Source organism: Sinocyclocheilus rhinocerous, unplaced genomic scaffold (genome assembly GCF_001515625.1).
Source record: "Sinocyclocheilus rhinocerous isolate Xijiao unplaced genomic scaffold, SAMN03320098_v1.1 scaffold14, whole genome shotgun sequence".
NCBI classification, from domain to species: Eukaryota; Metazoa; Chordata; class Actinopteri; order Cypriniformes; family Cyprinidae; genus Sinocyclocheilus; species Sinocyclocheilus rhinocerous.
In genome coordinates, this window is record NW_015629561.1 from 166,740 (window position 1) to 176,665 (window position 9,926).

Sequence of the window (9,926 nt, forward strand, 5' to 3'; positions counted from 1 at the left end):
GACAAACAGCTCAGCACTCTTGCGCCCCCAGCAGGTGGATATCAAAACATAACTGTCATTATAGTGGAAATCCTTCAGATGAACAGAGAAGAGCACTACTTTTTGTATTCCATCTTATATATAAATTTTTCCCACTATTATATAAGATTTCTATTATTGTATACTGAATGTGGCACTGAATTGTGGCAACAAATATTATTGCATCTGCAATGGTGCTTGAATGAATTCTGAATTCTATAATAAAAATAACTGTAACACTTTCTATGAGGTCCGTATTTATAATACATTATAAGTGTATTCTTAAGGCATTATAATGAATGAATAATGTGTTATAAAAAAAAACTTATAATATGTTGTATCATCTCATAAATAATCATAAGAACAGTTTTAATGTTTTATAATACCTACTTATTTGTGGTTATAGATTTTAAGAGTATGATGATTTACTTAAGGCATTATAATGAATGAATAATGTGTTATAAAAAAAAAACTTATAATATGTTGTATCATCTCATAAATAATCATAAGAACAGTTTTAATGTTTTATAATACCTACTTATTTGTGGTTATAGATTTTAAGAGTATGATGATTTATAACACACAATGAACATGTTGCAACCACTTAAGTTACAATTAATTATATTTCCCATAGTTATAATGTATTATAAGTCTCATATCTTGCCATTGTTTAAGATCTGCACAATAACTTAGTACATCTTTGCTTGACAATGTGTACTTTCAGGCAACGGTATTTCAGTGTTTTCCCTCACATATGTTTGACAAAGGCATCATTTATGCCATTTGTAATGCAGTATATATTGGATACACGAAGCTCATGCACTGATAGATGGCTGCTTTCAAATACTCATGTGTGTTACTTATGTTGCTTTACTTAAAGCAGACAAAGACCACTTATAAGTAATAATAATAATAATAATTGTTTCTCAAACAACCATAAGATCAGATATCAGATCAGATGAATGTGTTCACATTTGCTTTGAACTATTTTTATTGTAATGTCAGTATGGATATTTTGATGGTGCCCTTTAGACAACTGTTGATAAGTAACTTTGCAACTACAGTACATGTCAACTAGCAGTCATTGGAGTATTAGTAGTATGTCTGCTAATACACACACACATTGCATTTTAAAATTTGAAAGTATTGCAACTGAGCTTAAACTAGCTCACAGTAAAATTAACATTAACTTCACAGGAAACACTCAAAAACACTCAACCACTCCTAACCACTCAAAAGATGTAGTTAGTTAACGAGCACCACGAAACCATTTAAAGAGGCACGTTCAGCGGTCTCCGTGTCGGGATAGGAAACAGTCAACAAAGTAAAATGATCTTTAATGTGAAGATCTTAAATAAACAATGTCAAGATATGAGATAATCCATTATAAATTAAGTGGATTTAATATGGTATTCATTGTGTTATAAATAATCATACTCTTAAAAGTAATAACCTCAAATGCGTAAGTATAATAATTGAAGAGTTCAGATGCAAAAGCCTTTAAGTGCCATCTGAAATGTCCTTCTAAAATTAATATTTTTATCAGGCTCCTATGTTTAGGTTCAGTAATTTTACTTTAATGGCAATGTATAGGTCCTTTTCTATGCCATTATAGTGAAATAACTGAACATAAATATAGGAGCCTGATAAAAAAAAAAAAATTTAGATGAAAATTTCTGACGGCGCTTAGAGGCTTTTGCATCTGAACTCTTCAATTGTTGTTATGATTATTTATGAGATGATGCAACATATTATAAGGTTTTTTATAACGCGTTATGCATTAATTATAATGCCTTAAGAATACCCTTAGAATGTATTATAAATTCGGGATTCATAGAAAGTGTTTACACTTACACTTTAAAAACATAAATTATTAATATTCTAAAAACATATTAAAGAGATTCTGAAAATATGCCGATTTTAAAAAAAAGCTTTATAGGTCTCCTAGGCTCATAAAACATACCCTACTGTACATTCAAACAGTGGCTAAATAAAATTCAGACTTTGTTTTCCTTTAGGCGTTGTATCTTAAAACCAATGTTATTCATTGAAAAGCACATCTGAAGGCCTTACTGCATATTTCCCTCTTACTGCAACGTGTATTTCATTATTAGACATGAGAACTGAGAACATTTCAGTAAAAAGAAAAGAGCCAGGCACCACAGGATTGTGGTTTAGCATACTGGTTAGCGGCATGCTTGCACATCAACATCAAGCTGACACTTATCAGAATTTGAAGTAAATCAATACTTTTATTCGACAAGGACATATTAAATTGATAATATAAAGCAAAAGCAAATAAATGCAGGGGTGGGGAGCATACTGTATGACACTTCTTTCAAAAACATTTAAAAACAATTGTTGCAAAAATAAATAATTGTACATGATATACTTGACTTGTCCTCATTAGGAGAGAGTAAAACATTTTTTATATTACTCCTCTCTTGTTAATCAGTACTTCCTCCTGAGTTAGTCATCATCTGTACAAATTTATTTATTTAGCAAAGGAATGTTTGATATCTGAAACACAGTTGCTAATTGAGAAGTGACGCAAGATCTCTTAAAAAAAAAAGGAATGAAGCAGGAGTGTCTGTTTGTGTCTCGTCAGGCAGACGCCAGTAAAAAAAATCAGAGGATGTCAAAGGTCGTCCACTAGGTTTGCTATTGGACATCAGTCTGAGTCAAATCACAAACAGCTGACCTCACTGACCTGCTTAATACAGCATGAAATAACATTAAGTCCATTAGTTTAAATCAGATTTTAAAGGTTGTTCAATCAGAATCAGTTTTGAAGCTTCAGCTAATCAAGTCAAACAATTACGACACATATTTTCTGCTCAGTTCTCATGCACTATTATATTAAGAGGTCTAAAAAGTTTAGGATTGAATAGACTGGAAACCACAAGGGTGAACTGGCCGCTCCCAAAACAATTCAAGATGCTTCCAGGAATCGGAAACTGTCTTCTAGAACAGTGTTTCTCAACCAGGGGTCCGTGGACGTAAGGCCAGGGGGTCTGTATAAAGTATGAATTTTTGTATAAATTTTGTATATTTTGACATGACATGTTCCCATGAAAGAAAAATCCAATATAGCTGATGATATGGCCAAATACTGGACAAGTCAGCTAACTTGAATTATACTTAACTGTATTTGGTCCTCACAAAGACACAAATGATACATAGATGAGACAATTTTGTTCTGGGGGTCCTTGAGGATGGTTCTGAATTGGACTGGGGTCCGGTACGCCAAAAGGTTGAGATTCACTGTTCTAGAACACCAAAACATTATAAAGCATATAGTGGCAAAACTAGGAGCCCTTGCATCTCGCTAGGACACGCATCTGAAAACCACATGAAGATAACAACCTACCAGTAGGGAGTGGTAAATTACCAATCCTGACTGAGTCTAAGACTACACCACTGACAGGGCTGTAGAATTAGTGACAGCTGAGCAAACTGACCTGGTCATCCCCCAGCTGAGCTCCCACCTCTCCCCCTCACCTAACCTGCTCATGTCCTCAGTACGGGGTCAGTTATTCATTGCTTAAACCTCAGAAGAACACAGGGCCAGCTTCTATACCACTGTTGCCCTATAGATCCGTTCTCAGGCCATGGCTGTTCACAGACAACCATCAAAGGTAGGTTTCTTTTTTCCCTTCCTGCTGCGTGAAGACTCCTTGGTAATTAGGAGTTACGTGAATAATTGAACAGGCCCAGGAGAGCTCGGAATATTGATATGTCAGGCTGGAGCTGTTCAGAGTTCATGGGAAGGCGAGGTTAGTGTGGTCCCCTGAACGCACAGAACTAACGACCATGCAGATCTGCATTATAGACTCCATCTGTGTTGATTTAGTATGAAGGAAGATGCATGGTTTGGATTTATTATGTTATATTTGGTAGGTTATTTAGATCCTTTTTGCCAAGCGACTCCAGAGGATTTATTGATAAAAATATATGTGCGGAAAACCCATACTTTAGCTTGCGCACCCTTGACAGCAACTAAAGCAAACAGCCTTCTTTACAAAACTCTTCTGGTTAGGCCACATTCCATATATAAATACAACCGTATAATAGATTAATTTTGCAAACCATGCATTCTGGTTATTATGGATGTCTGGGTAGCCGGAAAGAAATGGCCTTAAAGGTTAAACAAACATCGGTGTGACAGGCATACAGGGCTGTCGACAAAGAGCTCCTGCGGATAGTCATAAAATCCCTGGAAAAAAAATGGGACATTGCCAAAACCACAAAATGAAAGCACAATTTTTCAGCTAATAAGAAAGTTAGAGTATAAAATGGCATAATGTGGATTAACTTGACACTTGGAGTCTCAAATGTGTATCACAAATACACAATGACAAAGTACTGAGTACATCTACACAGATCATTCACTTTGTCTACTATAGATTGTACTGTACCTTGTTTGGACCCTGATGGGCTTCAGTCTAATGGCGCTTTTCCACTGCGTGGTACGACTCGGCTCGTACGGCTCAGTACGGCACGGCACGGTTCGGCTCGGCACGGTTTGCGTTTCCACTGCAGTTCAGTACCGCTTTAGAGTGGGCGGGATTATTCACATGTCGTTATAGTTGCGCCGCCTCTACTACCACGACTCCTAAAAACAACTTTTCCATTCCGCGTAGCCCTATCAAGCTAGGTACTGTACCCAGTGGAAAACCCCCCAAAAGAGAACCGAGCCTTATCGTGCCGTACCATGCAGTGGAAAAGCGCCATAAGTGCCCCTCCAGTTGATTTGGGCCCTGCAGCATATGACCTGGAGAATTATGATGACTCAAACACATGGGATCTAAACACATACTGAGAGACAGATGATTTTGATGACGTGGATGAGGAGGTGAGGGGAGGTTTCAAGAGTTTTGTCAGTTTGTCAATTCTGTCATCATTTATTCAGCATCATGTTGTTGTGTTTAGCAGAACATCAAGTTATTATTTTCTATATAATCAAAGTGAAGGGGGATAAGTGCTATTTCATTCCAAAATCACAAAAACAACAACAAAAATGTAGATCAGTAAAAGATAAGTAAAAAGTTACTTATATATTCCAAGTAGGGTTGGGCAATGAATCCATACTGGTGTTTATATTTATTATATACCATGATATCGATAATTAACTTAACTTTTGAAGACACTGAACTTTATTTCCAGAGCTGCTCTGAGATTAATTCTCACATTACCTTCTCCATCTCACACACAGGTCTTCACAACAATCTGCCAAAATAAAAGTTCAGTTTAACATTAAGAAATTGTGTCAGAAATATATTACTATAGTACGTTTTAATTTATACATTAACATTTTTATGAACTCATTAGACACTATTTCTGATGATAACTTTGTATTTTTTTTTTTTTAAAGAACAACTTTTGAGCCCAGTGACTTCAGTTGTATTAACAAAAAAATTTGAGATATTTCTCCAAAGATATCATCTTGTGTTCATAATGTGTTACTATAAATGTGTTTATGTGTGTTATGTTCTGTGAAGTCATTTTGTCTCTGTTTCTTCTCACTGACTGAGGAAGTGACACTGCCACCCCGTCCGACAACGTCACCTGTCCCTTCCACTCTAGACTTCCATGGTCCGGGCCTGACACAGGCTTAGGTAGATGGATAATTGGTTTGAAAGGGAGGAAAATGTTGTGTTTTCAATTTCAGTTGTAAATATACGCCCTCTAGTGGTGTAAACCGTCATAATATGGTCCTCTCTCCTTCTCTACTGCAGGGATGCCCTCCTGCCTGCTGTGTGTGTGCATCAGCAGCAGTGTGTACTGTGATGACTCAGATCTGACTCAGATTCCCCCTCTCCCCAAAGAAACCATACACTTCTACACTCGGTTCAACAAGATCACAGAGGTCAGGGCCACAGACTTCATCAATCTCAGTAAAACTCAAAGAGACTTTCTTCTTTCTTGCAAATACAAATGTGGTTTTTCAAACACATGCTGTATTACACAAGTTTACATCAGGTCTGAAATGCATAGATAGATAGCTAATGAAGAGTCTATAGCTAGATTTAAGACTTAATGTATTGCACTATGAATCAAACTGAATTAAGAAAACTGCACTTAACGCTGTTCTCAGATCAGCTGAAACGGATCGACCTCAGTGGAAACCAGATAGGTAAAGTGAACGAGGATGCTTTTCGTTCACTGCTTCAGCTTCAGGATCTTATGTTGGCTGACAACAACATCCATGCCCTTCCAGAACTCCCAGCTACCCTCAAGCACATCGACGTTCGCAATAACCAGGAGTTCAGGCATGCATGCAGAGGCCTTTAAGGTACGTAGACAACTGGTAGGATTTTTTAATGTTTCTGAAATAAGTCTCTTATGCTCACCAAAACTGCACTGATCAAAAAGACAGTAAAAACTAATATATATATAGTAAAATATTAGTACAATTAAAATAACTGTCTTCTATATTTCTATATATTCTGTATTATTATATTGTAAAATGCAATTTATTTCTGTGATGGAAAAGCTGAATTTTCAGCATCATTACTCCAGTCTAAGTGTCATGCTTCAGAAATCATTCTAATATGCTGATTTGGTGCTCAAGAAACATTTCTTATTATTATCAGTGTTGAAAACAATTTTGCTGCTTAACATTTTTGTGGAAATTGTGATACATTTTTCAGGATTATTTGAGGGACAGAAAGGTTGAGCATTTCTTTAAAACATTATAAATTATAAATGTCTTTACCGTCACTTGATCAATTTAATCCATCCTTGCTGAATAAAAGTATTCATTTCTCTCTCTCTAAAAAAAAAAATCTTACTGACCACAAACTTTTGAATGGTAATTTTCATTCTGCTTTAAGTGCAAAAATAAATAAATAAATAATTTTTAAAAATGGGGTTTAAAATGGGTTTTAATTACTCTTTTCTAAATTATCTTCAAGTAAAAATATCTAAAAATAAATATTTGAATGAATGAATTTAAAGATGAATATACTTGAGAAGCAACAGTTTTCAGAGAATGTATCTTTAATAATCTCTCTGAAAAAAAAAATACAAAAGCTATCACTGGAGCGGTAACTTTTAAAAAGGAACACCTTTGCACCTTGTGTATCCCTAAAAAGTGTATATTAGTACCTTAAATGTATATGAAGTGTACATATTAGTATGTTTTGAAAGGTCACTACCCCAATGACAGCTTTTGTGCCTTTTTTCCCCTGAGAGTTTACGAGTCAATTTTGTCTGTACTGGCAGATTTTTTTCCCCAGGTTTTTAACTTGTTTACACTTGGAACGAGTGAAAGAAAATAAATAAATAAATAAAACTGATGTAAAACAAAATGTAGTAAAACAAAATTCACTTATATTGAAGATACATTCTCTGAAAACAAATTGTGACATTATGCAGATTTTTATTGATTGATTGATTGATTGATTGTATTTAAATTTGTATCCTTACAAAATAATTACATTTCCACTGACAAATTACAAACAGTGCATGGAGTGAGCTTGATAATCTTATTTTGTTTGTGTTCAATTCCTGTCATGAGTAGGAGATGAAGGAACTTCAGTTCCTGTACCTGTCAAACAACAAATTAGACTACATTCCTGTACCCCTACCTGAGAGAACTACGAGTGCTCCACCTGCAGGTAAAAAACAACTCCTGCTATTCTCCTCACTAGTAACAAGTAATGCCCTAAGATTTAAAGGCAAAATTTTCGTAATAAAATATCCAAAAACCACTTGCACAGTGTGATATATTTCATGCAGTTCTGTACTTACTTATCCCAAAAGTTCCCAAGGATTTGTAAATCCAGAGAAATTCCTATTTTAAATAATGGCTCGTCCCAGTTCATTGTCACCTATCAATGACGTAATATCCACGCTATCGTTTTCCTCTTTTAGAAACTATGGCAACACACGTGTACAAAAAGGCTGCTGTACAGTTCAACTAAATCCATTACGGCTGATGCGAATAAAATGAAAATGAAATGAAAAGTGTTGACTGCAGCATTAAAGGGCACCTATTATGCAAAATCCACTTTTACTTGGTGTTTGGACATAAATGTGTGTTGGCAGTGTGTGAACACAACCACCCTAGAATGATAAAAATCCACCTACTCCTTATTTTTTAAATCCCCATTAAATCAAACCCGTCTCATTAGGCATGCCGTTTTGATTCTCTTAGTATTGTGACGTCACAAACGGGCAGGTAACATCATCAAAGACCCCTCTCACCCCGGACACAACCTGTTTGCACTTCTGCCTTCAGGCAGACGCTACAGATCTCTGTGCACTAGAACATTGATATTTCCCCATTCAAAGAGATAGGAGCTGCACTTGCATGCCCGAGAGACGTTTCAAAGATGGCCGCCGAGTGACATGGCTTGCCTTAAAGGAACTTTGGTTGCTCATCCGTTGTTGCAAATGGGCTGTGAACAGTCTAAATATACATAAATGTATCAAATAACCATTCAGAAACGTCCTGGTTCATTTTTGTGCCGGAGTCTCTCTGTGTCAGACTCCGGTTCAAACATGTACGGCTGAACACCGGTTCTCTTGCTCTCAGTCATGTTGCTATTGCTGTAGGTATGCAAAGCAGAGATGTATACGCCACACCCTCTTCTGAAGACAGGGTGGGAATGTGCAGCTCATTTGCATTTAAAGTGATACACACCAAAACAGCCCTTTTTTAGACATGCCCTAAAAATGTCACTTTCAGCATGTTATAATAAATGATCTGTGTATTTTGAGCTGAAACTTCACAGACACATTCTGGGGAAACCCAAGACCAATATTACATCCTGTAAAAAGGGGAATAATAGGTGCCCTTTAAATTTAGACCTACTTAATGTTACACCATGATTCTTTTCTGCATTTTTACAGTGTTTACAGTGCGAGTCTGTTGAGTTTATGAACGCAGCGGCCAATCAGAGGCATTCAGATGAGTAATCGCTGAAACACAGGAGTTTTGTTGTTCAGTGTGTGTTCACTGACTGAATTTTGGTCTTTCGCGAATCCTCTCATCATAAATAACAAAGTGCAGCTGTACGTATGATGTAAGTAGGAGATTCATTCATCAAACAGTAGATAGACAGCTTTACTGATTATAAGAGGAGTTTTTGAGAGTGCTTAAACTCGCGCTAGACTTAAGTCAGTCATACTGTTCCTTAAATGTTCTTTGCTCGCTTTCGCTGTATAATTTATTCGGTGTTTGAATAACTTTGGAAGGTACAGGTAATAAGAAAAAAAATTAATTACATCCGTGAATAAGATTCGGTGAAAACGACATCTCCCATAGTTCCACTCTCCTTCATAGCGTCATCAAGCTTCACCTTTGTTATTGTTTTGAAATGAGACCTCTAGCGGCAAAAACTTACATATTGTGCCTTTAATGCTACTTCTTTCTCTTTTCCTCCAGAACAACAATATACAGAGCATGAGCCAAGATACCTTCTGCAACACCCAGGACAAAAACTACATACGGAAAGCACTGGAGGACATCAGGATTGATGGCAACCCTGTAGACATCAATCTCTATGCCCAGGCTTATATCTGCTTACCGCGACTACCTATAGGAACTCCAGTCTAGGGCAGTATCCCCCTATTTTCCGCAGTTTGTGTGTGTATATGTGTATTTTCTTAATTTCTAAACTCCTCTGTGACCACAGTAAAATCATATGAAGCAAAAACATCAAGTACTTTAAAATGACACTGTATCAATATCTAGGAAAAGGGTTTTAGTTCTTATTTAGCCAGTCACACTAGGTATGCTGTTCCAAAATCCAATGAGCTACCACAGGCATACTCCTAAATGAAAAGCCACCATAAGTGACCCATTTGGAACAGTCTACATAGGCAGCAACACTGCACAAACAGGAGACACAACTCACAGTTGATTTCAACAGTGTTTGCTGTCAGCATGTTGCTAGGTT

General features: G+C 36.4%; 1 pseudogene; it reads left to right on the top strand.

Moving 5' to 3' along the window:
* Window positions 1–3,629: 3,629 nt before the first annotated feature.
* Window positions 3,630–9,583, top strand: LOC107739291 (epiphycan-like; annotated as a pseudogene).
* The last annotated feature ends 343 nt before the right edge of the window (window positions 9,584–9,926 follow it).